Genomic DNA, 26,853 nt, shown 5'->3' on the forward strand with positions numbered 1-26,853 from the left:
TATAGAAATGAAATGAAAGAGGTGAAGACAGGAAGAGATGATAGGGGGATAGGTATTATACACAAACAATTTACGAAATAATAAATGTGTCCAGGTTATGGGCGTGAATAGTTCATGATGGAGCACTAACAACAGCACGCACAGCACTATGTTGACTACAATTTGGGTGGGGCGTCCAGTTGTTAATCGTTCAAGGTAGAACTCGCGGAGCGTTCGGTCACTGCGTGTGACTACCTGACGGAGAACAGACGGGATGTCAAGCCCGTGTGTTGGAGGAATGTGCATAGGCTCACCAAAGTTCGCTCACGAGTGCGCACACTGCCCTGCGGCCACAATAGCGTCTTGATGGAGTCTGGTAGTATGCCCTGCGCCCTATAGGCCGCAAGCATATCACGACGAGCATCGGCGTACGCGGCACAGTGAAGGAGCAAGTGCTCTATTGTTTCTACTGCACCGCATGCGTCACACACAGTACTCGTCACGATTCCGTGACGCTCCCGTCGTTCCCCGGGCCACAGGCAGCCAATGCGCGCGCGGAGGATCAGTACACTTTGCGACCGCGTAAGTGCGCGACAGCCGTTGCTGCTGTCGATGCGATCACCTGCTGCGATGCGTGGGTCAGGGTGCTGCTTTCGGAGATGGTCGTGGATGACCGAACGCACGTCCTCCAGCGCAAGGGGCAGATAACGGGGGGATAGTTGACGTGCGGCGGTCACGAGATCGTCAGCTTCTTCGTTGCCGGCGATGCCGCAGTGACCGGGCACCCACTGTGTACGCACGGCGCATACTCTCTGCGTGAGGCGCTCGATGCGAGAGCGAATGTCCTGCACTAGTGGGGTACCGCGGCCGTTGGATTGTAGGCGGCTGAGGGCGGCGCGGGAGTCGCACAGCCGAGCACTCGTAGGCAGCGGAGGGCAGAAGGTGAGAAGCAGGTCCAGCCCGAGTCGGATCGCCATAACTCCGCCGCGGTGGAGAAGCCCAGGAAGGTGGCGTGCTGCTGGCTGTGCAGTCGTAGGGCGTCGGTGTACACGAGGAGATGGACGGCTCAGTGGCCCGCGACATCTGCTCCCTTGCAGCGGCGACTGCCATCCCCGCCTAAAGGAAGGAGTGAAAGAAGAAAGAAAGAAATGGCGGCCATTGTCGAGGGCTGCGCAATAATTTCGACCACCCGGGGATCTTTATCGTGCACTGACATTGCACAGCACTCGGGTGCCTTAGCGTTTCGCCTCCATCGAAACACAGCCACCGCGGTCGGGTTTTCTCTGTAATACATAGGCTGGTTTTTCCGAATGGAGGACTGTTTTTAACTTAAGCTGCTTTTTCCGAATGGAGCACTGAGTTTTTCTTGGCATCGTGTTTTCTTATTGTCATTAATTGGCACCTTATAAGACATGTCTACTGACCTGGTGGTGTGATAGTGTTCTCAGAAGGAAAGGCAGAATGCGGCCGTATTTCGCTTCGAAGAGACGTTAGAACAGTGCGCGAAGGAAAGCATTAAAGGACAAGTGGAAAGAAAGAGAATTGGAGGCTTCGTTGAGACGAACCTCCATCACCCTGGGTTTCCAAGGGTGCAATGACGTTCTTTTTTAAAAGTGCAGTAACATATAGCACACGTGTACCTTCGCATTTCTGCCGCGTTGAAGTGGTTTTGTTTCGTTTGGAATTGAACTTGCGACCTCGTGGTCAACGGTTGAACGCCGCATCGATGGATCCAACGCGGGGCGTTTCGTATCGAATGAAAATTAGGGTCCAATGTTTCGAGGAAAATCAAATGATCGTGAAACATTTGGTGAGGATGAACTGAGAACCACAGAAATCCTAGCGCACCATTCGTTGTTTGTGAACATGACTCAAAGCGAGTAAAGGAAAGCTAAGTGTGATGAAACATGGGGCCCTCGCTTCTGCCACCGCCGCGGTAACGTCGGCCTAGATACTGCTATGAAGGACCTCGATTTTCGGTTTATTTCACTAATGTTTGTCTCCTTCGCGACGAAAAATCTGCTGCCCCTTACAATTATTTTAGACAGTCCAAAGACTGTCCACAAACTTCTGTCTTTAAAGTCTATAGACTCCCTACAGACAAACTGTAGAGACTAGTGTATTGGCAATAAAAAGCCCATAGATAGTCTATACACAATCCATAAATTTATGGCCATACACTTTAAATAGGCTTCTATCTACAGACAGTCCAAAGATTACGTATAGACAAAAAGAAATATCTATAAGAAGGAAAAAGGGTCTATAAGAAGTCTCAAAACTCTATAGACCATTTTTGTAAATGGGTGGGGGACGAGATTGTAAAAACTTCTTTGTGGGATTTATATACACATCGGACGCGTTCACAAAGGTGCTTTCCAGCCAAACACAGTCCAGATTTTTTTTTCTACTTGTCTCTGCTTCTTTGTAGGTGCATATTCAATGCGAGCTTGAAGCACGCACAAGAGACAATCGACTTTCATCCAAACAACGCGGCATTTGCCGACATACTGTCTAAAGACCTGGTCATGAATATCTACCGCGATGGAGAGTGGGGATCCTTCAGGCTTGCTGGCACACTACCACGTAAGTACGCGGCGCGTGGAACTGAAACTAATAAGCATCTTTTTACTAAACATGATTGTGACCTTAAATAAAAGCTGGGGTGAGATTAAATTACAATGTACTACATCGGGTGAATACCATGCTCTAATCAGAACGAAGCTGCTGTCGGTAGATGGTTAGCGTATATGGGCAAGAACAGGCGAAACAACATCAAAGCCGTGTATGGTCACGTGCCTAGAGTTAATGGCAGAGAGCGCAAAGAGCTAGTACTTACTGCATGAGGCTGAAGAATTACACCATTCCGACGTACATGGACGTTTTGCCGTGTTCCTGCATTTCTCATCGTCTTCACCTATATGCTTGAGTGCATGGTGGTGCGACACAATTATCAAGCCCGCCGATCATGTTCACAAAGAAATCTTTCCGCTGTGGCTTGATGCTTACGGCGCTCGGCTACTGAAACCTAGGGCCCGAGTTCAACATGGCTTGGTCTGCCGTCTTTCGTTGCAGGTGAAGCTCAAAAACTCCTGGTGTGCTATTTGATGTGAGCGCGGCGATAAAGAACACCATGTGGTCTAAATTAAACTAGATCCCTTCATTCCGCCGCCCCTTTCAGCCCATCCCAATCAACACAGGTAGTTGGCCCAACATTGGAACCGCATTGGCAAAGGTTGGCCATACAAAGGACCAGGATGGAACCATCCTTTTGCAATAATGGGCCGATGCCTGTGCTGCTTGGAGTGTGTCTCTTCTAGAATTTGAATTCCCGAAATTTAGAGATTTCGCCACGGACCATGTAGATTTCTGAGGGCAGAGCACACAGCCGTCTACTGGCAGCCAGTGAGCAGAGAGTCCATGAAACTCCGGACGTTCTTTTCAATGTCACGAATTTGAATTCGGCGACTGCAGAAAAATATTTCCCTTTGGACTCGAAGCTTGAAAGAAATAACAAAGCCTTTCGTTGCTTAACGAACATCGGTACAGCCAAGATTAACTAAGCAACCAACATTTTGCATAGAAATAAGGTAAGAATAGGTTGGTCTCTGTGACTCTTGAAAGTAACATTCAAGCGCAGTGGTGGCTTCGATGTCGTCAGCGCTCTATGATAAATTTGTACGTGTGGTTAGCCTGCGCCTTCGCCAACACCGGCGCTTCTTTTTCGGTACCCCACGTCTTGCAGGTGGTGCGGAAAGAACAGTGACGGAGTTCGCCTTCCTCAGTGCTGGAACGCAAGGCGTCCTGTCCGGTCTCCGGTGGTATGAGTCGCTCCTACCCTACGCGGGCATTGACGACAGCATGGACTTATGCAGTGTGTACTGCACTCCACTGAATTCTACTAAAGTTACACACGCTACAGCTGAGCTACCGCCTGACACCTCGCGTGGTAAGTACGTGACATGGAGAGAAATATATTTAATAATAATTATATTGCTTTTCGGCAGCATCTGGCATGTACAAGAAACAAATCGCAGTGTCACATAAGGCAGAATGACGACTGGTGAGGGTAAAGGGTGATGGTGCATGCTCTAGACTTAAAGCATGCTAAGACTACTACACTTTTAAAAGACACACAGGCGCACACTTCAAACTTGCTTCGTCCGAGCAGTCTACCTGAAAAGTTTTCTCTTTCGAAATGAACCAAATCCACCTTGACGGAACCGAAAAAAGATGCTAAAGCTTTTTATACCCAGCAACACACTAGAAACTGTTACTAGATATGCTTTAAATTACAGTGATAGTTTTTGAAAGGAAACATCTTCGGGCGAACTTACGATTACAGCTGAACTTCACTTAATTTCGGTGTCTGTATTTCGCTCAATTGAAACAAAAATCTCGTATATTCACACATATCACAATCATTTGGCATAACTCACAAAAACAGAGAACCAAAACAGAGAAATGTTATCTTGGAAGTTCATAAATTAACAGAATACACCAATCCACGATCTGCCAAGAGCTAAATCTGTTTAAACCAACGCACGAAATTCCCCTTCTGTAGAACTAAAGAGAAGATAAACCCGTATCAAATGAGTGTGACAGATTGTAGGAAAAGTTGCTGAAGAACACAAAAATTACATACCAATAAATCAGCAACAGCAGCAGACTAAAGCAGTCAGAAAGTTAAAAGGCGTCACGGAACACCACAGGCTTAAAATGCTGCGAAGAAAACCGCTTGAAAAAAAAGCAAAAAATTACGTCAGGAGAAATTGTCAAGAATTAAGATATAATTTCTTGGAGAGCTAAGCCAGGAGGATGAGGAGGAGGAAGAAGAGGAAAGGCAGGGAGGTTAACCGAAAGAATAATCGGTTTGCTACCCTACACGAGGGGAAAGGGGTGAAAGAATAAAAAATGAAAGAGAAAGGAGAGTTGCTATGGAGAGTCGGCGTTCGTTAAAGTCCTATCGCGCAGGCCAGAAGTTCAAAAGAAGCAGAGCAGTGCCTTGGAGGCCTTCACCGCCGACGATCGCCGCGGCCAGTGGCTGAGAATCTTCATTTCTGTCAGTAGGCGTCGATCTAGAAGCTCCAAAGCACGGCCAAAAACTACCTGCTCTGTTTATAATGTAATACACCTCGATTGTATCGGGCGCCACCAGTTGCAAATTCTTCCCAGTATCACAGTTCCACTGAGCACGTAGCACTCGCTCACAAAAACACACTTAGAGGTGAGGAGGGAACGAAACCCACCTGAGTGCACAGGAGCTTGAATTGTCGTCAGAAAGAGGAGCAAAGTCTAATTTGTCACTCCACTGCAAAGTCTTTTCGTGTGACAAAGTACTCTATGGGAATAAGATACTGAGCTGGGTCGTTGTGTGATTGTGGGCAAGATAATCAAAGCGTTTCAGAATGTACAGAAAGGCGGCGCGTGCGTTATTGATGCTTCCGTAGATCTGTTTAGCAATCAACTATTTTCTATTGGCACACTCTTGCGACAAAATTGTATCGTTTTTATATAAATTACTTTCATTCGCAAGTGTCTAAGTATTTTGTGAATAGAAACCTTCAATCTGGCTTACCGTTTAATTTGTCGCTGTTTTTGATTTACAATTGCTTGCTTACGCCCAAGAATAGATTTTGCGACGAAATGTAACGCAACGCCTGCTACTACTTTTTTTTTCAGTGAAGCAGAGCTTTCACTCATGGGTTAAAAACTTACAGCTTTTTCTCATGTCATCTACCTGTGTCTTTGTTTGTATATAGGCTTTCATGTCATCGTATGGCTGGCTGGGTTATAGACCCTGTGGCTTCGGGTCATGTGAGGCGACTTCGGATCTGCGTAAATATGTGTCTTGCTCTGTAGCACAAATAGATTACAGCTGGTGCAGTCTGTGCGCCACCTTAACGCCATTTCTGCTGGGCTAGATAAAAGACCTCCTGCCCTGCTCACAGGCGCCATGAAAACAACGGTCAAAACAGAAGCGGAGGGGTCGCAAGTGTGAGACGACAGCCTTAGAAAAGTTTCTGTAGATGCTCTTTAGAGTGTCCATAAAATCCTGTTCAAAGTCTTCAGGCTTTGTATGGACTAGTCTGTAGAATCTATAGATTTCTTTCCAGATACTTTCAATAGTTTTTTGTCTACAGAAAAAATATCTATACAAAAATTTCAATATCTAAAGAATTTCCTATATCTTGGCAAAAATAAATATCAATACAAAAGCAATAGAGTCTATAAGGAGTCTGTTAGCAGTCTACGTAGTTTTAAAAAGGGGTATACAGAAGCAGAACGAGAAGTTGGACATGTTAGTACTGGTTCATCTTGTTGGTATACATAGCGGCGGAGGCTGCCAACACCATACGTCTTGTGGCAGAACGCGCTGGTGTGTGCGCAGCTGCGCCAGCATGGCCCCCAAGGAATGACTCAGGAGCGTGCGGATGTACGCCCGATTCGTAGAACGCAATCTACTGCTGTAGTACCGTATCAGAATCCCGAGCACGAGGGCAATATTTTAAAGTGTAAGCATGTGGATGCGGGGAACAACACAAGCCACAACGCTTATATTACAGGAGTGTAATTTATTTAAGTGCAGTTCTGACAATGTTAACTTTACATTCCGCAAAAAACGCGGCCTATTTTGTACTGTTCGGATCTTTAAGAGAACAAACAGATTATCATAATTATATCATTTGTTACATTTCCCAATTTCGTTTCTTTCAAAAGAGAAAAAATACTTTTTCTCAGATGTTCTTGCTTGTTTTTTTCTATTTTTGGAGTTGAAGTGCCTTCCAGGTTGCGGTTTTGTGGGCTTCATGTCCCGAGTGCCAATCGATTCATGAATGTAATTCCATTAAACCGGCAATTATTTCCTTTTCTTGAGTGCATTTTTCTATGCATTGTTATTATCGAGCAGCGCAAGTCGGAACATGATAAATTAAGACACAATTATATATCGATTCAACCCACGTAACACAGTCAGGTAGCCTGACCGAGTGATAATTAGGAGCATCCCTTTAGAACAGAGGTGCTGATAACTTTCGCCCAGAAATTGTATCCTAATTTGGTAAATTTCCTCTGATTCAATGCCAGTTTTCATCTTCCACCCTCTAATGTTCCCTCTTGTCTCCTCACCAACACTCCGATCGCGTCCTATTTGCTTCTACCTGTTTGAAGTTTAGCATGTTCTGGCTTTTCAAAAACCAGAGAGCCCCTTGCGTCTTTTTGGTGGCCTCATTCACTGAGCGTTAGACGGCCTTACGCTCGATAAAAAAACGTTTTATCGTTTATCTGGTTTGCTTATAGCGACAGCACATCTCATCATCTCATTAAGGGTGTAAAATGTTTCCCAGTACTATTTCTTCCTCAAGGATACAGCCCTAGCCTTGAAAAGTAACGCACTTCGCTTCAAACTGTCGAAAAAGCTTTCGCTTTAATTTTATTTTAGTCGTTCTGGGCAGTTTAAGCTTTGCTTTTACAGTATCCGTTTTGCAGCGAATATATTTTTATGTTCTCACTCCCTGTTTCAAGAGTATTTCAGTAGTTTTTATGCCTTCCTTTCTTTTTCTTCATTTTGACAGAGAACCATCAACCCCCTTCCCTACATGTAGTGCCTACACTACAGCAGTATAGCCCCCGAAAACAGTTGCCACCCATCGCTTACCTTTTGTTTGCCTCAAGCCTCCTTCATACTGAGCCTTACTTCCTGGCTCACGTGCTTCGATCATTGACTATTCCGTATCACCTTGCACTGCCTCATTATATATCTTCCCACGTTCTCACGCACGCCGAACGCAAGACTGCCGTCTGGCATCTACTTTAATTTCAAGTACTGATTTGTAGCAGGTGCCAGGCGCGCATCAACATCAATATCAAGCCCGGTGCCATTGGGCTCATCAAAATTCCTCAAATCGCTTCATACCTGCTAAATCTTCAGAGAGCCAATGCTTCTTGACAGGTGTATTTCTTCTTGCTTTCTTTACTATTGTCTCTGATCTAGCATGTATTCTCTACCATCAGTTATCCATATACCAAGATAATTCCACGCCTTAACTGAATAAAACTACAAATTTTGCAACGCCATCGTGCCGGGCTGATAACTATTAACTATAAATCCCGATTTCACTGCTCTGAATCTCGGTCATAGAACCTCTGCTGCTAAATGAACCCTCTGCTAAAAAAACCGTATCATCAGAATGCACCAGTTCCGATAAGCGACTTCTTTCCAGTTAGCGCATTCGTCACCGTCACACAGCAAATCCTAACCTCCTAATTTCTAGCCTCCTTTCAATTCTCCTGATGTAGACTATAAAAAATAAAAAAGAGGCAATAAAGAACACCTCTGCCTAAGTCCTCTTTTAACCTTAGCCCTTGAAGTACTCTCATTTCCTTCTCAAATAATTGCTACGTTGTTCTCTATATAGATTTCTCTTCGAAAAAATATTGCTTCACTACCCCCGTCCTCTATTTTTAAAATTTACTATACCAAAGTTTAATGCACATTATCGTCAGCCCCTTTAGTGAGCGTAAACGCTACACCCAGTGTTCGTTCTTGACCTGTAGCAATTCATATTCATTGGGTGACTTCAAATATGTTCCCGCCTAATGGACGACCTTGTCTTAAACAGTTCTGCAGTTCTGCCAATACCTCAGACTTTCCACTCTAATCTCGCAGCATATCATTGATGACTTATATTGTTATTTCTGTACAAAAACGATGCCGCCTAAAAGGCAGATTGGATCATGTGCGACATTTTTCGCCTTTTTTTTGTACATCACGCTCACTCTCTTCTGGCTACATCATTAAAGCAGCGCCGACTGTCTTCCTTGTTTTAGTACCAATGATTACAATTAGTTTCATTAACATTTTCGCCAATCCTGTTGCTGTATAAAGAAGCATCTTACTCTCCCCATTTTTTTAATATAACTCGTCTATGTAAATGTCAAAACCTCCACTCAATAGCTGGCTGAATCAAGTCGCATACCACTGGCTTCGTCCTACTCAAAGAGTTTCTTCTAAATGTTGCCAATTAGGTCGCAAGTTCTTCATTTTCAAGAAGCTACCCTCATCATTCTGTATATGCCGGCGTGTTTCTTTTGAATTTGTACCAAACGCTTCACGAGGCCTAAAAATTTTCTAGCGCCTGCTAATCGTTTCGTCGAACTGCTGGCATTCAGCGATCGCTTTTAGCCTTATATTTTTCCGTACCATCATGTGGGCATAAAACTTATATTTCTGTAGTTTTTCATTTTGCTTGAATTTTAGGCGCCAATATATTTTCTTGTTCTGCTTTTCGCTGTGCCCGGGAATGTTGCGTACTGGCATGAAACTGCATTTTAACATCCCTGTCCTCGGAACATTTTTATTTCATTATCTGTTTGCTGATCTTTGAACCCAGTACCGAAGATGCATCTCCCGAGAAACCTTTAAAACTTCATTTTTGGTTCGTTATCTATTTGAGGATTTCTGAATATTCTTATGCATTATGCGGCATTCTGTCCTGTATACATCAGTCCTCTATTTACAAAAATTAAGCCATGTTGCTCAGAAATGCTGCTCACGCAGACATCAAAGGAACATTGTTCATTTATACTTAAATAGCCAGGCTATCTCCGAATGCTTTCCAGGCCTCCAGGAATTCTCCGGTCGCGACTACCATGGACGCCGTGTCATGGGATTGGTGATGAGTGAGGGCATGGCTACTACTGTGGCCGCCAACACCGGACTTCAATGGGAGGTACCGGAGACTTGGAGCTTCGCAGATGCCTCCACAGTACCACTGGCGTACGTGACTGCCTACTACGCGCTGTTGGTACGAGGCAGCTTGCAACCGGGAGAGTCACTCCTCGTCCACCAGGGGAGTGGTGCCGTTGGACAGGCGTCAATATCGGTGGCCCTCTCCATGGGTTGCAAGGTGTTCCCTACTGTCGGTGAGTCCCACTTCTTCACCAGCCGCGCTTTTCTGTAACACGTATTGTTGAGGTCATTTGAACAAATTGAAACAGCCTCTACTTCTTCGTAGCGCACGAATCCAGCTGAGAACAATTCAAAAAGGCGCACACCGAGATTTGGTAAGAAGGGAGTGCGCTCATGATGTCTGAAGACTTGCGGACCAAACGCCCATGCTGTACTCATCTTGTTGCTTTCTAAAAAATGTATTTTGGTTAATTTTGAAATTTTGTCGCGTGGCAATAAAAAAAAACAGAAAGGCAGGCTTAAGAATCTTTGAGCAGCAAAGTTAATTAATCGTTGACGTTTTCCTCTGGAACAGAAACGTCCAGTAACTCTAATCAGCCTCCAAGTTTGTCTGCCCTCACCCGTTGTAGAGACGATCGGTGGCGTGAACAAGCAGTCCTGTTGTTAAGACCTACCTTTACTTAAATATGCATCAAAATTACACATTACTTGGCAGCCACCGCACCATCAGCAAAGTGCGGTCATCAGTATCAGTATGCGCGAGACGGTTTAGTACATACTACTAAGAGCTTGTTTAGTGATCCCGTCATTTCTTTCGTCGCTGTCGAGAGTAGCAAGATAGTAGCAAGGGCTGAGCAATGTTCTGAGGACATATGACAGTGAGACCACGAAATGCGAAATGCGGCGAAAAAGCGTCATCTAGATTTTTTCAAAGGAGTAGAAACAAAACAAGATAAGCAACCAACCAGGTATACCTAATCTTAGCAGACGTTGTGACCCACAGTTCTTTAAAGTGAAATAGATAACATGTAAGCAGGTGACGAATGGCGCCTTACTAGCATCCATCAGAATCGAACCTTATAATGATTGTATCTTGCTTGTAGTCACCTGAGGCGCAGCCAATTTTAGGCTAAATGGAAGATCGACAATTGAACTGCACACAACGCAAGCTATGACAGGGAAATTCATATGTCTAACATCCAGAGACGTGGAGCTAAATCAGATAACTTTGAGTTCGAAACTAATGAAACATCAAAGCGTCGTCATAGGAACTTTATCCCATTGCCGACTATAATAAACAATTGTTTCATGTTTAGTTATTTTCCGCGTACTTGTAAAGACTGGAACTGTCTTCCAGATTCTGCTATACAGTCGTCATCATTAAGTGAATTTCTACGCCACTTAGGAAAATTCATCCATAGCTCTAGCCCAGGGCAATGAGGTCAGATGACTTTGTGATTTCTGTGTGATGCATTTTTCTTTTGTTTTTGTGTAATCAGAGACAATGTTTTTATTGAAAAATGTATAACTATGGTTTTCAACATGTTCTGTATTACTTATATTGCTGTTCAGTTTCGTTTTCTTTTTTTCACTTCTGTTACAGCCTCATAAGGAGGAGGCTGGCAATATTGATAAATGAAATGAAATGAAAATGAAAAGTGAGGGCGGAGAGGGCAAAAGAGGAAGCAGGATGACGATGGGCCCTCGGGCCACTCTAGATGGCCGGGCACTGTTGCGCTTCGGCGGCCTCTCGGGCCCACCCCACTGTCAGAAGCTGTTATCTCCGGCAGCCAGCTGCGCAGAGTAGCCGCCCATCGCTCCTGGTGTCCTGACCTTTGCCACGGGGGCTGGGACTTGTTTGGGCAGTTCATAAAGATATGAATAAAGTCACCTCCATTGCTAGGACACAAGTGGCAGTGAGGAGAGGTTTCGCCGCGGGTTATAATTGACAGAAAGAAAGGGGTCGTGACTGTGGCCGTGTGAAGCCTGCGCCAGAAAGCCTGGTCGCTTTTTGGAAGAGATTTATGCAGTGGGGGATTGATTAGGCGGGAATTTCTATAGAACAGTGTCAGGTCGTGATAGTTGAGAAGCCGATCCCTGGCACTGCGAGACAAAGGCAGGTCGCTCTCAGCCCGGTTGACGAGTGCTCGGGTTTGGGTGTGAGCGACCGTGCTGCGTGGGTGTTCGCTGTGTGCAGGGGCTCAGAGGAGGGTGATGAGGCGATTTGGTGGGTGGGGTGATTCTAGGATTTTTGCAGCCGGGGAGTGGATTTTGCGACTGGCATAATCACTAATTGCAATTTTGAAATCTGAAATATATAGTCAGCATAGAAGTGTTCAGTAGCTGAGGAAATTGCTGCCTCTTCCGCTTCCAGGGAATCTTGAAAATTTAGAATCGACGCACTAATTGTAAAGTTTTGGAATCCGCCCACTACGGCTAATGCGTAAGCTGGTTTGTCTAAATATTCGGCTGCGTCTACATAAACTACCGGAGCAGAATGACATTTCTTATGCAAAGCGGTGGGGGTTCGACAGCGCAACAGCACACACAGACCAAGTAGGAGACGAGACACACAAATCAGCGCTGAACTTACAACTGGTTTTTTATTGGGAAGAAGCACGTCATATATACAGTCACGAAAAAACAGCGCACATGCGCAATGCCGTGAAGACACCTAGTGATAGTAAATGGTAAAAACCGCTATAAAAGCACGTGTGCATCCGCTGGACCGCTACCCACTATGTAGCATATTGATTTCTAGAGGCGATAATGAAACAGATGGCGTACTCACGCATCCTTCACTTTTTCTGATAACATGAAATGCCTCAGCTACTTCTCGAGTGCGCTGGTCAGGATGAGCGAACAGGACATCAGTGTCATCAAAAAAACGGCGTGCATTTGCAGGCGAAACAATGTTTAGCCAAGTTAGTTTCTTTCTTCGTTACAGAATTAGCGTGCTCCATGAGCCGCACGTTAACGCAGCGGCCAGTCTGTCCTATGTATGTAAGGCCAGAGGACAGGGGATTTTTTACACAACGCCCGTCTTGGAGGGAACATATTTATTTTCATGGTTTATGCTGCAAGAATTTCTTCTGCGCCCTTCATGCCTTCTTTGAACAGCCGCCCCCACCCTTTCTAGTTTGTTAGCTGCAGAGAACAGAACCTTTACCTCATGCTTTCTCCCGACCCTTTTAATCCGGTGCGACAGCTTGTAGACATATGGCATAACCACTATCCTCCTTTTTTCCGAACCCTTTTCCAGCCCCAAGGTACTTGCAGACAATTTCAGGGAACGGCGGACTTTGTCCGCACTCGAAACGAGAACTGAGTCCGGGAAACCAGCTTCCCAACATCTGTCTGCCTGGGCTAAGAGACTGGGCATCATTTTATGATAACAAGATTTCTTTACTGCCATGCCTAAGCATCCCGTGACGATACCGCTTTTTACAAGCTTTGAATGAAAGGACTTGTAATTTAAAAGAAGCTTTTCACTCCTGGGTGAATACTGCCAACAGACATGGTTCGATTCGAAAGGCAACTTTAAATCAAGGAATTGCAACACTGTTTCCTGGGGGACTTCATGTGTGAACCTCAGCAAAAGTGTCACTAGGAATCCGGTGCTGAGCAAGAAGAGGGCAGTGACTTTGCTTCGGAAGTTTGAGCTAGAAGGTATGGCAAAGAAAGTAAGGGAAGCTGAACACCCGGTGCTAAAAATTTTCTTTAGTGCTAAGACGCACAAGCCTAACGTTCCTTTCCGGGCAATCGTATCTGAGCGCAATGCTTGGCAGTTGGTTGTGTCTACCTATCTGTGCAAACATTTGTCGTCACTTCGCGTAAAGGATCCGTTTCTCGTACCTAATTCTGAGGCAGTCGCTGATTTCCTCCGAAATGAGAGCCCAGCACTATGTGATGGTTTTAGCGTCGATGTAGTTGACTTGTTTTATTCTCTTCCACACTATGAACTAATCCATTATGTTCAGCAATGTATCACGGAGGACAACGATGAATGCGTGTTCCAAAATGAGTGTGGAATCACGACAGGACCCTTTCTGGAATTGTTAACCTACTTTCCTGAGTAACACGTTTGTTGAGTGGGATGGCCAACTTTATATGCAAAAATCGTATGTGTGCATAGGTGCGAAGGTAGCCCCCATTCTCAGTAACATTTAGCTAAGCCGGGTTGATATGAAAGTTGAGACTGATCTAGCCGGTTGTTGTATACGCATTTTTCGTTATGTGAACGATTACCTGGTGCTGGCTAGGTCCGTGAATCCAGAATTTGTGTCAAATGTTCTTGATGTTTCTGCGCGTAATGGGTCGGGGCTGAGGTTCACACATGAAGTTCCTCAGGAAACAGTGTTGCAATTTCTTGATTTAAAGTTGTCTTTCAAATCGAACCATGTCTGTTGGCAGTATTCACCCAGGAGTGAAAACCCTCTTTTGAATTACAGGTCCTTTCATTCAAAGCTTGTAAAAAGCGGTATCGTTGGACAGGAAGAAAGGATAGGGGGAGAAGTACATATTACTTCTCCCCCTATCCTTTCTTCCTGTCCCCTCACCTCTCTCATTTCATTTCTCCATTCTGCCTGCTATCCTTTATTTCCGCTGCCCCAGCTCAGGTGCTTCAGTATCGATGGCAGATGCCGGGGCTAGCAAAAAATCTCTTCCTTCCTTTATACTATTATTTTTAATAAAACCACTACCACCACCACCACGGGATGCTAAGGCATGGCAGTAAAGAAATCTTTTTATCATAAAATGATGCCCAGTCTCTTAGCCCAGGCAGACAGATGTTGGGAAGCTGGTTTCCCGGACTCAGTTCTCGTTGCGAGTGCGGACCAAGTCCGCCATTCCCTGAAATTGTCTGCAAGTACCTCGGGGCTGGAAAAGGGTTCGGAAGAAAGGAGAAGGATAGTGGTTATGCCATATGTCCACAAGCTGTCGCACCGGATTAAAAGGGTGGGGAGCAAGCATGGGGTAAAGGTTCTGTTCTCTGCACCTAACAAACTAGAAAGGGTGGGGGCGGTGGTTCAAAGAAGGCATGAAGGGCGCAGAAGAAATGCTTGCAGCATAAACCATGAAAATATATATGTTCCCTCCAAGACGGGCTTTGTGTATCAAATTCCCCTGTCCTCTGGCCTTACATACATAGGACAGACTGGCCACTGCGTTAACGTGCGGCTCATGGAGCACGCTAATTCTGTAACGAAGAAAGAAATTAACTTGGCTAAACATTGTTTCGCTTGCAAATGCACGCCGTTTTTTGGTGACACTGATTCCTGTTCGCTCATCCTGACCAGCGCACTCGAGAAGTAGCTGAGGCATTTCATGTTATCTGAAAAAGTGATGGATGCGTGAGTACGCCATCTGTTTCATTATCGCCTCTAGAAATCAATATGCTACATAGTGGGTAGCGGTCAAGCGGATGCACACGTGCTTTTATAGCCGTTTTTATCATTTACTATCACTAGGTGTCTTCTTGACATTGCGCATGCGCGCTGTTTTTTTTTTACTGTATATATGAAGTGCTTCTTCCCAATAAAAAACCAGTTGTAAGTTCAGCGCTGGTTTGTGTGTCTCCTCTCCTACTTGGTCTGTGTGTGCTGCTGCGCTGTCGAACCACCACTATGCATCACCAATTAGCCCAATCTGCAGTTCTTATGCAAAGCCTTATCTCTAATTTTCCGTCTTCTAGATCATGCTGCGGGTGGGTGTTTTGGGGATTAGGTGGAATGTAAAGATTATTACTGACAGCAGTGGGAGGATTCCCTGTCGCCGTGGTATGGCTGTTCAGGTTTATTCCAAGTCAGCGCAGGAGAATTCCGCCGGTTTCGGTATGTTAGAGTCTATGGTACTGACTTATGAGGTGTGCTTCTACCAGCTCTCCCAGGGTGTTCTGCACGCCTAATTGGAGGAGTTTCTCAGTGTGCGTTGATTTAGAGAGAAGGAGAGCAGTTCTGTAGGCTTTGCGGATTAGTCTATTAACTTGCTTGGCTTCCGTGGGTGTGAGGCAGAGGTAAGGTATGGGTTGGTGATCCTGGATAGATAAAAGGCTTCAATGAGGCAAAGTCTATCAGTGAAGCTGTATTGAGAATGGTGAATAAGATTTATGTTCTCAGCGTTGGAACCTTCTCGACTCTATGGACCCTGCGGATGGCTGTGTCGTCTAGTGTGACTCGAATAATAGTGCTTGCACGGAAAATGTGGCTGCAGATGGCACATGATAGGGTTAAATGAAACGATATGGGTGAGGCTTTGGTCCATCAGTAGTTGCAGTAGGGCTGATTTTGATGACTGCCATCTAGGGGCAACTTCATTTCGACACCAACCATGTCAGGCGTCCAAAGTAGGATGTTGTACGCGATTCACAGCTCGCGCCCAAGCTCCGCTTTAAGAGCATGAAGGGATAGCCTTAATGGGTTAATGCCCATATATGCGGAGTTGCTCACTCTCCCTTTTATATTCATTGATCGCTGAGGTTCCTCATACCACTCCTGGCGCAGAGGTGCAACGGTTAAGCGATGTGCCACAGCCCTGCGATGGTGGGTGCTCCCACCAGCGGGGCTTGTGAGGCCCACGTTGCTCTTTCCATGCAAACTATTGACATGCCACCTGTACGGTGCGCAATAAGCTCACAGTTCGGTGGTTAGGTTATGTCGACGTTACAAAGTCACGTAACCTTGATAGCCCACTGAGCTAGCCGGGTTACCCACTTGCCAGAGACACCGTGGTTAAATCGGTGGGTGGGGGTCGTAGTGGTTGCGCAGTAAAAATAAAGCTGAGGTTGAAAACTAGTAAAAGTGGCCTAAAAAAAAGTCCCACTCGCTAGAAACTGGACCGCACACTAAAGCTCCAGCTTGATGGTCTGACGCGATATACTTGATGTGTAAATGCGCATATATACGTAATTGGTCATTCTATTCTGTACTGTCATAGATCGGTGGGAGCCCTCATACCACTCTTGGCGCAGTGGTACTGCGGTTACGTTATGTTCATCAGCCCCCGCCAGTGGCTGTTGTTCATGCCGAACAACCTGTCGCGACCAGTCATTATTTTAACTGCCACACGCCGTGGTGTCCGTTCACAGTCCGGTGGGCTGGTTAGGTTCTCTTGACCCATGTGGCAGGAGGACCACAGCGCCTCCGAAGATGACGCAAGGAACCCTTGACGTCCTCGCGTTCAAATGCAATTCAAGTGTGACTAGAGCGTACCACAGAAACATAACGATGATGCAGTGACGCAGCGGAGAAACACCACCGGAGATAGCGCTTTATTTGTGCTCAGAGCTAAGACGAACACAAAAATGCGACACATTGGATAGTGAGATAGAATAGGCCTGTAATAACGAACTTTTTTCTTGTTCATACACAGTTAGGCAGACAACGTAAGCGTTCTCACACTGAATGCAGTCGTACTTAAACATTAGTAATTTATCGAAGAACAAAAGAATGATACTGGGAGCTACCTGTCGAAGTGAACATGGCATGGTAGGGCTCAGTGCTGATCGTAGCACCAGCCCTGAAACCATTGCGGATAAGCACTGGGAAACTCTCTGATATAATGAAAAGGCTGGAAAGCAGGAGTACAGAAAGGCTTTCTGCAATACCATTAAATCTGTCGTCTGTCCGTTTCTCACATTTAGGTTTTTTGGGCATCTTTTTTATTTGTTAGGAAACTCGAATATATTTAGGGTACTTGGTTTGCGAGTAAAACCAGATTTTACCCTATTTTGTACCCCGATGATCTTCCTGAAAAATCGGGTAAAGCCCGATTTTTTCCCCATTTCTGGCGCAACTACTCCATCGGAACTACTCTGCCCCCAGTGGGCACGCTGCGAGAGGTGGCAGTCAGACAGATACTAAAACCAGTTGACGTTATGGAATTTGGGACACGTACTGTATTTATTGCAGACGGGGGCTGCCGAGCCAGTGGTTTAATGACTCTCGACCTCTCTTGATTTCCATGATCGATGATGTAGACCCACTTAGCGAGGAGTTTAACCAGTACTTGCTGAAAGCATCCGGATAAACTACAGGTGTTGCAGTCATGGACTATTGGTACCCATGACGTAACTGTGCGCTACCCCAGGCTAGCAAATACCGCGTTGACAATGTCATGCACAAATAATGGCAGCTGTGAAGTTGAGGTAACGTTCTCTCAGCCGAGATCCCTCCAAAGAACGGACAGGTCTCGAATGGAAATCGAAATGCTGCGCAGGCAGATGATTAGGTATGTTAAGAAGGACGTGTAAGAAGTCGATGATCACCTTGTGTGAATAAAATGTTTCATGTCCCAAGATTGATGAGGCCCTTTAGTAGAAATTATTAACCAGCAACGAAAATCCGAATTCGAAAAATTTTCTTGAGAACTGCGAATTTTTCTCGCTTATCAGCCTGAAACATATCCGAAATTCATACCTTCTGATTGAAAAAAAATCGCATAAAATACTACAGTTTGTATATTTAACCTGAAAATTCTCAAATTTTGGAATGTTTCCACGAAAAACCCGATTTATACCCTATTATCAAGTTGAAAAACAGCGCCCACATTTTACACCCCAGATTTGAATAAATGTGAAGCCCTAAAGCGTAGAACGGTAAAGATATTGAGAGTATGTTACGTACACATAGCTGGGAACGGCCTAACCATCCGATGCGAAGCAAAATCCTTCTTGTTGCTGGTTCTACGCTCGCACCGAGCCGTTAAGGGCTGCTGTACACAACCCATGAGGTGCGTTTCTTACAATAAACACAAGAAAACCATAAGTGCCCAGAGCAGGGTTCCGCGGACATCTCGATTGTTGATGGACAATCCTATTATAGACAAATGAATTGGATTCATTAAAAACTGAAACAAAAACCTTGTCGAGAGTTTCCCCTCTTGGAATCCAGTTTTCTGCTTACCCTGGCCGTGACGTTACGTTTTAACAATTTTGACCAAGATAAGATACGCTAATTTCTCTGCTAATTCTACCAAATCTGGGATAATTCACGGAGATTCCTTTTTCTGTTAGAACAAATTTAAGATCTATATTTCCTCGAAACAAGGAGCAATTCCTCTCAGTGGGACAACGCGGACAAGAAACGTTCAAGCACCAGAACAGATTTCGCTGTATTTTGAGCACCCTGGCTAAATTATTAGTACATCAGCAGCTGCCGATTGGTCCCCCACAAACACACGAGCCACTGTTACGTGCTGCATAAACGCATTGTTCTTGTACCTCACCGCCATTTTCTCGCCATGCTTCACTGCCTTATGAAATACACCAAAAAGCCATCATTACTCATGTGGACTGCTCAATTTTCTCATTCGCACGCCTACTAATAATTAAGAGGTGCAAAACTTGGCCGCAGCTGAGCGGCAGGTCAGTGCACCAAAAAGTAAATCCGAGACGGCACATTCACTCGCATATGCTTCTCTTACCGTTGGCGAGCTCTCGCAATAATCAAAGCGGGGAGGACGAAGTGAGATCACTTCGTCGCAGGCCTGTTCAACTGTACATGACCCGGAATTCAGTACAGTGGGCTCAGTGATTCGTGCTGTCACCACGTAACGCATGACATTAATCTAACCGCGGCATTTTTTTTCACAAGAAAAAGGTAGCAAAGATTCGATCAGAGGGCTTCTTTATCTGTGCGGTATAGTTAGGCCACTCGCATACAAAAACACAACAGTTTGCATGTGGACACACTAGCAGCAGTGTGAAACCAAGTAATCGTGCTGTAAAGATACAATGTTGAACAATTTTCATGTATGTTTTAGTAAAAACAACATTAAAGAATGGTAATCCGAGTTCTTGTTGTGTTTCGAGCGTCTCGGAAAATGCCACTGGAACTGTGTACTTGACAAAATTCCTATTTTTTTTATCTGAAAATGTAAACTTTCGTTGCTTTCATACACGCGCAATGTTGAGATATATTTAAATAAATGAATCATAACTGAACAAGACCTATTGAGGTCGTTCTCTTTACCCATGAATTGGTGTCCACTAGAAACTAATGCTATGACAAAACTTGTGGCGTTGTCTGCGCGATTAGTTATACAAGACGCCACTTCTACCACTGAAGCGATATAGGCGGCGACTTAGCTGCGCCAGGTAGCAGCTATGCCAAATTCTTGATGACGTCCTGGTTAAATTGCGCAAAATACATCTGGCGGCCTGGCTGTCTCCTTCGTCCAAGGCGGCGGTACACAACAGAATGCGCAGGGCCTGAAGCATAACACATAGGAAGATAAATAAACACCAAACTTCCGGATATGGTCAGATATAAACGCAATGACAGCGTCGGCTTTAGTACCTAAAGTTGTAAGCGCCACAGAGACGACATATTGGAAGAAGTCACAAACACCGGCAATGTCCTCTGTTATTTGTGCTGTTATTGCGCTTCTAAATTAAAGATTCATGCACCGAATGATCAGGCGAATGTTCTCTTAGTGCATTTGTAAGCCCTGTAACGGTAAATATCGCACATCGTGTTTATTTGATCCTACTCCGCTTTGTATTTGCTAAGAACGCAGCACGCATAGGACATGCGTTTACTGCAACACGTTTGATTTCCTCGAATGCTCCATTCGTCCTAGCTGCAAAACCCATTTCAAGCAACAAAGTATAATATGCCAAGTGAACCTTATCTTCTACATTGGGCGCATTTTCGCGCAGTCCTCTCTTTGATGGACAGTGTGTGCAGTGATCTAGCCTGATCTTTGTTATATTATGCAAAGTAAGTCTTAATACTTTACCTGAGGAACAGAATTTTACGAACGAAACTTTTCCCTCTCTTCGCTTGCACTATCATCCTAGCTGGCCTTTTCCAAACAGCAGCGGAAATCACGAAGTCGAACTTATTGCATGTTTTCTCGACTATTCTGCTCGTTCCTTCTTCCTGCTCTGTGTCAAAGTATGATCAATAAGTTGAAAATTACACTTTCTGCAGCTTTATTAACCTGGCTTCTTCACTTCATTGCCCTGACCTGAAACAGTTCAAGCGCCTCTAAGTTCCCCTGTTTCTTTTCAACTCAGCCGCGGCCAAAAAAATTCATCCTTTAGAGCGCCCATGTGGCACCGGAGGCGATTATATAGCGACGAATGGACAATATCACCGGCTTTCACGCGTACTGTGCGACGTGGATTTCGCAGGTCCTTATATCTTTGCTGGAGGTGCTCGGTATCTATCTCAGTGCCTCTCACAATATTAAAGAGCCTTAAGCATTTGTCGCCTCTGTTGTTTCTGTGCTCAGATTCAGAACAAGAGCGACAGTTCCTGGTGCGGCGCTTCCCACAACTAGAGGAAGAAAACATCGCAAGCTCACGGGACCTTTCTTTGGACCTTAAAACAAAGAGCCGAGGTAAGAGGACTTCTGCTTTGAAAGCACGAGATGGAGTAAAAAGTTATTGATTATACCTACTTGGAAAATTGGTACTGGACTGGAAATGCTTTTTATTCTGACTGCCACATTTGTTTTTTTCTCAATTTCACTTCTGAAATTTCATTCATCTCTAGGCCAACCTCCCTCTTACCATGTACTTTTGACTACGGCCCCATTCCTACTACTTTTGGTTGCCTAAATTTGCTCCCATCAGCAAGTCAGTGCCAGGCCCTCTCAACCTTTCGCTTATTTAAGCTTGGTGCAAAGATGCATCTTTTAGATTGAGTTATAAGTTCTGAAGCTAAGCATGGCGCCTAAGCGCATTATTCAGAGCAGGTTGGTTGGCATCAGGGAGCCGAAAGGTCTTCAGCGGTACAAGCTTCAGGGTCATCCACGTCCTGGTTATCAGCAGAGAGGTCTGTAACGCAGACTGCGCTTTGCCTCTCTCTTCTATATCCCGTCCTTGGGCACATACGCTGAAACCCCGCTCGTCGCAAAGTGGATCCTTGCTAAAATCGCCCACAGTATAGTACGGCTGCCCATGCGCCCCGTGTAAAGGGCTCTGTTGACGAGTTCGTCGTCCCCAGTGCGGCCGACTCCCACTTTTCTCACATCCACAAGGCGCGGGGCATTTCCGCGCCCAAGGGCCGGAGTTAACGGTCAAGCAAGGGGCTCGGAAGAAATCGCGCATTCAAACCATTTTTCAGCGATGAAGCAGCTGGAACGCGGCCGTCAACTTGTCGCGAGACACGCGGGGGGGGTCGTATTATTTTTTTTAGTTTCGCACTCTCCTCCTCATCCTGGTAAAATATTAACGCATACACGTTTAGTAGAGGTGTTCACGAACTAATCAAGGAACTCAGACTCAGACTCAGGCCATTTTATTTCCTTTCAGTAGAAGGTGGAAGACGAGGCAAAACGCATGGAGCCTGACAAGGCCTCCACTCCCATCTTCAGTTCGGAGCAGGCAAAACTTCAATATATTTGCAGGGATTTCTCCTGATGAAACGGTGTACACATAGACATAAAATATAAAGTACATAAAAACACAAAATGCTGGCTGTCGATTAATGCAACGTTCGAAAGCACATCAGACGATCCGCGACAACTTACTGGCGAGAAAAAGAAACTGCTTGATAACATGATGACAAAAACATGGAAAAACAAACTTTTTCCAAGAGTGGCGATTTGCATGGGCATATGAGTGCCGCTATATACATAAGATATTATCAGTGATCATCAGGATTGCTTTGTACTGTAATTTTAAGGGCTTAAATGGTAGCGTAATATCAATGCAGGACTCATGATGGTTAAATAACATTGTTGCTTGATAATCAACATCCTGTCTCCCATAATTTGTTCTCACTTTTCTTGTTTTATGTGTATGGGTTCGAAAGCTATAGTGTGTAGATATATCTGTAAATCCAGTGTAAATTTTTTTATGGATTAATTGCATCAGTTTAGAGTAATACTCTTTGTTGGCCGGTAATATATCATGTCTTAAAAAGAGTGGCTGGGTTGGTAGGTCACGTATTCCACCTCTATAATTCTCAAATAGACGTAGAACGCGTTTTTGCAGTACGAGAAGCCTGTCGTAATTTCCTTTAGTCGTAGTGCCTTGGTAAACTCTTGGTAAACTAGCCGCTGCTGTGGCTCAGTGGTTATGGTGCTCGGCTCTGACCCTAACGACGTGAGTTCAATCCCGGCCGCAATCCTCGCATTTCGGTGGAGGCGAATTGCTAGTGGTTGGTATACTGTGCGATGTTAGAGCACGCTTAAGATCACCAGGCGGTCCAAATTACTCGGAACTCCTCACTATGGTGTCCGTCATAGCCTGAGTCGCTATGGAACGTTGCCCCACAAAACCAAACTATTCTCAGTGAACTAATCGGCGTACCTGGTGTTTACTGAACGAAGTTGCAGATGTCGTGCACTTGAGTTCGAAAAAAAAAATTGACTACAAATGCCCACCTAATTGCAATAACATAACAGAATATAAGTGGAGGCAATAAAATGAAAAAAAAATAATAGCCTCTTCTGCAAGACTACTGTATCGCGGGTGTACTCCCAATAGTAATATAAAAGATGTGACCCTGAGGCAATGGAAATTTTGGCGCCTGAAGGTGGAAAGAAATCAATAAGGAAATGCTACTATAGCGACCCACAGCCGGGGGAGCGGACCCGGGTAGACTCCCCTTATCTCCCCTGGGGAGTAGCGGAAGGGGTTGGATAAACGGGTTATGGGATTTGGGATGGGAATGAGCACAGCGAGTTTTTCGTACAGATCCTTCGAGTGTCTCCACTCCATTACTGGCCTGCCTGCCCAGGACAGGCAGGGCGTCGAGATTGCCCAATGGTGCGGCCCCCATTCATGGGATGCCCGACCACCCACAAACGCAACGGGCTCCGAGCGCCGGAGACAGGAGAACCTAACCCGGGGTCGGCTACCTGGGGCCCCTCCACGACACCTGATTCCGCAGTCCATACCGACCGCAGACCAGGTCGTCGGTTATTCCGAATCACAGGGGTTGTTTTGTACTGCCCAGCTACGGGCCGTCGAGTGCTTTTCGCGGCTTTTCAAACACTAGAAGTATGTGTGGTGAGATCCGACCAGTAGAGGCTTAGGTCGTCAGCCTATCGACCCTCCGGACCTCTGCGCCATTACCTAACACCTCCGGGGGGACTCACCTGTGTTTCCATGAAACCAACCATGCGCTTATTTTCTCCCCTAGCTTGTTCCACACCAACTTAAGAGGGAGTGATCAAGGCGGGCCTAACCGTGCCACAGCCAAGAACATGGATGACCCGGGCCAACTCCACCGGTACTCCACAACAACGACGGTTTTCGCACAGTTCGTACAACAACCCCCTTCTTCGGCGTACCACGACGGCCCTCACGGCCCCGCGGCCGGCCTAAGACCGCTTCTCCGAGGCCTCGGTTAGAGCCCGGCTACTATGAACCCCCGCGCGGACCTGGTTTCTCCGGAACCCGAAACCGGCGCGCCGGTAGCCAGACTTGCAGGCCCCCCGTGCGGAGGGAGGTGGATGCATGTATTTGAAAACCTTTTGCCTTTTGCCATGCCTTCTGTGCCGGATTCTGTGGGCCCAGCCTGATCAACCAGGCCTGCCTCCGATCAGGCATCGGACCACACTGGCGCGACTGGCCCTCACAGTCGCTTGTGAGTCGCTCCACTCCCATGGGGTTTTGCACCCCCAGAGGATGGGCCCCGGCCGACCTATCCCCACCGCTGGCGTTGCACCGGAACAAAGCCTAGCAGCCGAAACTACACCGGCCTGTATCCAGTGACGGTGGGAGGGGGGCACGGGCAGGCAGCACAGTCGGATTCCCCCCCTCCCCCTCCACCCCCAGTAACATAACACTCTCAACTCAGAGATGTGGTACAACTATTTTCGCGCACTGCCTGGCCCTGCAACAGATCATTTCCTTTTAAGTTCACATTCGCCACCTTGAAAACCTCTCTACTCCAAGCACTCCCCTCTCCCTCTTGCCCCTATTCTTCTCGAACTAAAGGGCCATTCAGTGATGCGGGCGCTCTGCCACACGATCACAAGTCCTCTTTTTGAAATGTTGGCAATAGAAGAGACGCTTCGCTCTAGGAAAACAGCGCAACAGCGGGGGTGGGGGGGGGGGGTATATACAAGAGTACTGCTGTTGTTATGTCTCCCTACAGTGAATGCATACAAACTGGCCCAGATTTCAGCTTTACTCGATGAGACGTTTACCTCCAACTCATTTTACATTCTGAACTCTCTAGAATCTCATCTCACCTGCCCGCTCTCTACCTATGGTAGAACACGCAGACCACTCACCAGCGAAAGTACCAGGACTGGGATTTAATACACCATGAGGGAATTTTTATAAGGGACATCCCTTGCAATACAATCATGAATCGCTTTTCATTTAATCACAATAATTTAATAACCTTTAAAAATTTCAGAAACTATGTCGAATATGTCGGCACAGTAAATTTAGCTGATTTATACAGCTAAGTGGACATTATGTGCTTCATACACAAATATATTTTGGTGATGATTTGCTAAAATTAAATAAGAAGCTTATTCATTTTTATTCTATGGGGCAAGAATATATTCAGGAATTTATTGCCGCCAACGTGAGTTAAGAGCTGCGTTTTTATTTTTTCTTACTCGGAAATGTCTTTCGAAATAGCTATCGTGAAAAATACGAATTTCCAAGCTACCTTTTTTTTCTTGCTCGCATTGAATTATAAAAAGGCATCTCTCGTACTCTTTATGTATCATATACAAGCACAGCACCAGTATTTCATGATGTAAAAGTCAACCTTATTACGACGTCGATACTAAGTGGAACGGCGCCATTCTATAATTAGGTTATGTGGGAAAGCCATCCCAACAAGCTTTCCTATATGAATATTTGACGTTCGCTATTTAGAACCAGGCTACCGATTAAGGAAATTTAAAAATATGTTTAACCGTCGATTCTGACCACCAAAATTTTTGATGTATTACTTTGCCCCTAAAATAAAAATAAAAAGCTTATTAGTTATTCAAATTTAATTAATCGCCTGATCATTTATCGATATGATGTACCTACGTAATGGCTGAATTGCTGTGCAGTCCATTTAACAGGCCACGCTGATGTATCTCTCACTGTTTTTGAAATAAGGATCTGTAAAGGGCAAAAAAAAGCTAACTGCACATATTTCATAAAAGTGATCATGTATCTTTATAGATAAGGCTTTGTTTTTCGGCCATTTGTTTGTATCGAGTGATTTCAGCCAAACACTGAACACTGCTTATTGTCCTGTCTAACGTTATCGCGTTTCTTCCCTATTTTTTTTTTGCACTGTTCCTATGCCATCTGCACATGAGGCGTCGACCTTGTGCTCAACTTGTCGACTCAAAAGAAGCTTCAAGCCAGCGTACATTGCCTGGCGCCACGCGGCCGGCTTCTGGAGATAGGAAAAGCACATCTGTGTGGAAACACTTCGCTGGAACTGTCCGTGCTCCAAAAAAGCGTCACTTTCCAGTGTATTATGCTGGAAGACTTGCTTGATGACAGCCTCTTGGCCTCGGAAGAACGACGCCGCGTGGTGGCACTCGTGCAGGAGGGCATTGTTTCTGGTGCCGTACGACCGCTGGACAGTGTTCAATTCTCGCTGGACAATGCGGACAAAGCGTTGCAGTTCTTGGCCTCCGGTTCCCACACTGTTAAAGCTGTGGTCGAGGTGAGTGCATTACCAGGAAGTTAGTACCTCGGCGTACCGAAGGATATGAGTTCTACCTTTATATGTACGCGCTCTTTCGGGAGCTTTTTTTTCTTGTGTGGTGGGCTATTAAGGTCACTGGGAGAAGAGGGCGAGGGCCCTGACTGCAGCGCACAAAACGCGTCGACGCACTCCACGCGTTGCAGTTTCAAATTACTTCGCACAACCAGTACAGGGCATGTGCGAGGTGTGGCGAGGGTGACGGCATAAAAGCTGCATCAATGGCAGCTTGACTGGCCCCGTATCCCCACACAACACGACAGCAAGCACGACAGGTTTGCAAGGACTGTACACATATAGTGCGAAGAACGACAAGGAGCAATCGCTTCATCTTAGCCAATTAAATTCAGTGGACAGTCCAACGGAATGTACTCTATTTAGAGCGTGAGCTCTTCCTAGCGCGTTCCTCAGTTTTCCACCGTTCTCAGCTGCATCAGCAGCAGAAACCTTGGGAGCGCGCTAAGGTGCTGCAAGAAAGTAACGGCGCGGCGTGTTTGTTTAGAAGCCGCGCAGTCGGCGGTGGCTCGCTCGGCGAAGTCGGATCGCTCCAAG

At 45.7% G+C, this 26,853-nt stretch overlaps 2 pseudogenes across 1 annotated transcript in view; one reads left to right on the forward strand and one right to left on the reverse strand.

The window, feature by feature from the left end:
* The window catches only part of LOC144121827 (fatty acid synthase-like), a 107,201-nt pseudogene that overhangs the window by 59,523 nt on the left and 20,825 nt on the right, over nucleotides 1–26,853 (forward strand). The window contains exons 16-20 of the transcript XR_013312711.1: nucleotides 2,408–2,562; nucleotides 3,722–3,925; nucleotides 9,598–9,900; nucleotides 20,906–21,013; nucleotides 25,907–26,262. The product of XR_013312711.1 is annotated as a fatty acid synthase-like (transcript). The remainder of the gene's footprint in view (nucleotides 1–2,407; nucleotides 2,563–3,721; nucleotides 3,926–9,597; nucleotides 9,901–20,905; nucleotides 21,014–25,906; nucleotides 26,263–26,853) is intronic.
* LOC144118764 (uncharacterized) lies at nucleotides 11,382–16,690 on the reverse strand (annotated as a pseudogene).

Source organism: Amblyomma americanum, chromosome 2 (assembly GCF_052857255.1).
Source record: "Amblyomma americanum isolate KBUSLIRL-KWMA chromosome 2, ASM5285725v1, whole genome shotgun sequence".
NCBI lineage: Eukaryota > Metazoa > Arthropoda > Arachnida > Ixodida > Ixodidae > Amblyomma > Amblyomma americanum.